This window comes from Arabidopsis lyrata (genome assembly GCF_000004255.2).
Source record: "Arabidopsis lyrata subsp. lyrata unplaced genomic scaffold ARALYscaffold_226, whole genome shotgun sequence".
NCBI classification, from domain to species: domain Eukaryota; kingdom Viridiplantae; phylum Streptophyta; class Magnoliopsida; order Brassicales; family Brassicaceae; genus Arabidopsis; species Arabidopsis lyrata.
In genome coordinates, this window is record NW_003302393.1 from 7,580 (window position 1) to 12,870 (window position 5,291).

A 5,291-nucleotide genomic window follows, 5' to 3' on the forward strand; every position below is an offset into this window, starting at 1 on the left:
GCACCAGTAATAACAGGTAGTACTTGTCTAAAATCACCTCCAAATACAACTACCTTTCCACCAAATACCTTGTTCTCTGCGTGTTTGATAATATCGTAGAAGCTTTTATCTAAAGCTTCGAAACAAAACTTGCTCATCATTGGCTCTTCATCCCAGATTATGAGAGATGCTTCTTTAATCAAATCTGCTAAATCTGATTTAGCTTTGATCTTGCAAACAGAAAACTCATCAGGATTCAATGGAATAGAAAACCTTGAATGTGCGGTTCTTCCTCCTTCCAACAACAAAGAAGCAATGCCACTGGAGGCGACATTAAGACATATTAGACCTCTACATCTAATAGCCGCAGAGAGTGTCTTCCAAATAAATGTTTTCCCTGTTCCTCCAGAGCCGTAAACAAAGAAAACTCCACCTAAACCATTGAATACTGCGCCGGTTATCTCATTGTATACACCTTTCTGTTCAGGAGTTAGCTTGTCTCTCCACTCGACATGTTGTTCTTCCAAGTTAGATTCGATGTTATATCTCAACTCATCGACAATAAGACGGTTTGAATTATCAATCCCCTCTCTTGTAGGCTTAGGGAAATGATCAAAATCTTCTAGAGTTCCTCCATTGAACAACATAATTTTCTCTATCTCCTGTAGGGTGTAGTTCTTTATTTGAGCTTCTGTGAGTGTAAGGTCTGCAAATAGTATTGTGGAAGTTAAAACAGACGATTTCTGAATTGGACTGAAAACATTATTTAAATAGTAGAGAAATGGATCATAAACCTGGATTTTTGTACTCTTCTTTCTTCTTAGCCAAAATATCTTCAGATAATAGATGCCATGTTTCTGACCAAACATGTTCTGGTCTTGCTAGAGACATATAAAGAAGCATCATTGAAAAAAAATTCCTCAAAACAGGAGCAAAACTATGCTGACCTAATTCAATCAGACCATCTATGTAGACCTGATCATCATCTAATATGCCACGTGCAAAACATGCTTCTTTGTAAGATGGATAAACCACACCTTTATATGTCTTTATGTCATCATAACTCTGTGGACCTCTGACTATGTTTAGGAGGACTCGAAGATAGTATTCATCTTCCATTTTCCTAGGGACATAATTAATACGACCCAAAGACCAGCCTCTAGATCTCTTCTTAAACAACTTGTTCTTTCCGTCCCAAGTAAAATAGGCTGGTATTTCCGCATATAGACAATCTCGTGCACGCTTTCCATTCTTTCCAACTGCATTTTTTCTATTCAATGTCAACCAAGCCATAAACTGAGAATCCTCATTGGATATACGTTCAATAACATCTTCTATGTTTCCCTTTGGATCGAAATATACTGGTTGCTTTCCTTCCACATGAAAAGATAATTTCAAGACTGGGGTTGATCTATGTTGAATAGGAAATTTGAAAATTCTCCAAACAGCCTCTGAAGCTGATACATATCTATAGACATCAAAAAAACTGAATAAATAAAATTGTAACAGGATAAAAACTTACTAATTTACATTTGGTTAAGTTCATAACATACCTGCAGTCAAACCAATCTTTTATTTCATTCTTCTTTTTCTCATTTGAATTTGGATCTTGAGCTGGATTTGCTGTATCACCAGTTGCTGTAGCACCAGTTGCTGTAGTATCAGTTGCTGTTTCCCCTGTTGATGCCTGATTCAATGGCTCAACGATAACTGTAACACGATCTGGGCCTTTGTTTATATACTTAAATAAGTATTTGATAGAACCATTCTGATTGCACCATTCGACATTGATATGAGCATTATAGCGAAGCGAGAGCTTCTTATTATAAGGCACAACATACCTATTGTCACATTTAACATCACCTTTCTCGATATAATCTTTTGTGACCCTCCTCCTATAGACAGGATAACCATCACTACCAACCTTAGTGATCTCTTGATGTTTTTTAGGATAAAGCTTAGAACACTGGCCATCAACCATACACGGAGAATTTGGATTTGCTGAGCCACATGGTCCATGAATCATTGAGTTTTTGATAACTTCATATAGCTCAGAGTTAGCAGCTTCTTTAATGGAGTTGTAATTATCGCATCGTAGCTTAGACTGATTAAACTTGATATAAGATAGGGGGTTTGATTCAATAGTTGTATATGCATCACACAAAAACTGTTGGAACAACCTCTTTGTTTCAAGCAGAGTATGACACTCATTTTCCCTCTCTTGAATGCGGAAAGCAAACCACTGCCTCATACTTATACACTTTTTCTTCTTATTGGTGCTTGATTTGTAACACTTCTCAATACCAGGCCTGTAGCCATCTTCACCATAACAAAAGATTAGAGGGTATTGTAGAGCCAAATATGAAATATGAATCTGGCTTATCCGCTTTAGGCGACCATTGGAGGATTTTTCAAGTATTATGTCACGAACTGGCATGTCAGGAATGAAATCACCAGGGATCAAAGCTGCAACCTCTCCTGCGGTAGGCATATTGTATTGCCTCCCATCAACACCCGGACGATCAGCAACAATACGCATATGAAAGGGTGAATCATCATTAGATTGAAACCTCTCTCTGGCAGACCTGAATTTTTTGACATAAGGGTTTGAATCATTAAGCATTTTTATTATTGCTTCAATCAGTTCCTTGTTCACTTTTTTTTTCCAAGAGGTAGAGCTTTGGTTTTTACCCTTGCTGCAATGATAATAAGAAAACACATAGTTTAGTTAAGGTACATCTTAAATATAGTAACCAAGGTAATATATCCATATTATGGATTTTCAGAATACTATTATAACTCTTACCCAATCAACAGTACTCTCTCATCAACTTCAGTTTCATATCCACTATATAAAGTTGTGAATACTTAGCATAATCCCCAGCAGGAGGTTTTAATCCACCAATTTGATGATAGTCTCCTCCTCGCAATCGAAACATTGCAGGTCCTTTACCGTTAGGCATAGATTTATCTACCTTCCCACCAAGGGAGGTCATTGCATAGAGCATATTATAAATCCGTAAATTCTCTCTGAAATTTCTGCTGATTGCATCTTTCCCTTTAAGAAGCTTCTTTATAAGCTCTGGTGATTCCTTGAGAAATGGCAATTTCACTGTGCCTTGACCACAACAGAGTGTAAATATGGGATCGGTACGAATGTTTCTTTTGTTTATGCGCTCATCAAACCACATCAAAGCACCACAATACTTACACTTGTATGTAGGATCACCATGATCTAGATATCCTAAAGGTAAAATAGAGTGTTACTAATATTTACTTTTCATAAGTATGCTATATGAAAATCAAATAAAGTTAAATAAAAAGGTATGAAATAAGTTCTAACCTGTTTTCTTTGCTTTTGCTGCTGCCCTCTTTGTGGGGACATTTTTTCTTGGCCGACCTCTTTTCTTAGGCTGATTTATAGTTTGAGTAACTGCTTTCCTTTCTACACTTTTCCTACTAACACTTATAGTGGGAGTAGTGAATTCAACAGTTGATTCATCAGCTGAACAACTCAAATCAATAACTTCTTGTGGAGAATTAAATATCTGTTCAACAGAAGGTTCCTGAATAGGAGCCGAGTAACCTTCTTCTAATTCATCTTCTGTGCTGCTAACAGAGTAGTTTTGTGTACCATCAGATTCACTGTCATTCATTCCAATATAATTAATATCCTCTATACTTTCATCATCAGTGCTACAGTCTGTAAAGGTTGGTAGTACGGGTTCTTTTCCTTTTCCTATGAAGAAAAAAAACAGATATTATTAAGTAATGTATTTAGGTAGTAGATGGAAAAACTCTGAAAAGTAAGACAGTATCTTAAGAGATGTCTGTTACCTTTGTCTGTAGGAGAAAATGATGCATTAGCAAAGGCGTCTTGTAAATTTCTGATATGGCAGTTATTTTCTTCTGGAACAGGTGTACAGCCTGACGGTTTACCTAAGCCTGAAGTAGGAAGAGCAGTACCAAGTGTTTGATGTGTCTGTTTTGCACAAAATGATTGCTGCTGATTGGTAGGGGTCTTACGTGTGTCATCATTTCTGCAAGGAAGATTGGTAATATCTCTAAACACTCTGCTAAAGGCTGATTTGAGTGGAACAGAACTATTTGTGTTCAAGACATTAGCTTGAGTAATTTGGCTCTGTAGTGTTGGAGTCTGAAATACACGTGATCTTTTAGCTGGTTTAGGAGAAGAGTTCAGGTCTAGTAGAGGGTGGTTAGGCTTACAGCCAATAGGTCAAGTTACCTCGACAGAGTTAAGGAGATCCAAAATGGTCTTCCTAGGATGATCTAAAGAAGTATCATCATGATTGGCAACAACAATCTCAAACTTTGGGACTCTTTCACGAAAGATACACAGTGAACCATCAGTTGGGAGACTATATGTCAACAACATGAAATATATAGGTTAGTTCCATAGTACATAAGTAAATAAAGTAGGCTAAAGATTTAAATCACATGAATGATTACCTTTGAACAAACACAGCAACTTCAGGGATTGCTGGATTCACAAAAACTTGTGAAGCATCAAATGAGTTAGACAAAGTCTTTACACCTGTAGAATTTAAATAAGATGTATGAGCCATAACTTCAATATAAACAGTATCAGTATATTATTAAGGCTGGTAAGATTCTGTTTTATGTACCTTTAAAGGATTTGATCTTCACAAACCTCAACAAACATACAACAGGACGCCCACCAGCAGTTTGGCTTCCTCTGTACACAGTCTCAGCAAATGATCCCCACAAGGTAACACCGATCCTTTCATCACTTTATATTTACAAAACAGAACATATTATGTAGGATCCATAGTAGATATATGGATAAAAGATTGAAAACACTTACGTCTCATTTCTCATCTCAAACTCAATCTTGCTAGTTGGTTTGTTGTTGGCCTCAAGAGTCAACAACTCTCCAATCATAACAATCTGGCCAATAACATCTATAAAAGAAAAGCAGAGGTAAACATATTTCATGTTCTGTTTGTAAACTGTAGTTTATCGCATTTAATATATATATAAATAAAAAATATACTTACCAACCAATATGTATGGATTAAGATCTCCATTTTGAATTCTTTTGAAACTGGCTAGTGTCAGGTAACTTGAGTCAGAGACAGGATCACATGGAAATACATGAGTTCCATTTGTGAAAGTCATCTTATATAGATGAGAGGTTGGACGGAATTGGCCACTGGCATAATTGAGAGCAAAGATCTCAATGAAAACCCGATGACCAACAGGTAAACTTGAGACATATCTGCTCACCAGTTCTTTCTTCACAGTAGCATGAATCTTCTTGCCCTGTGAAA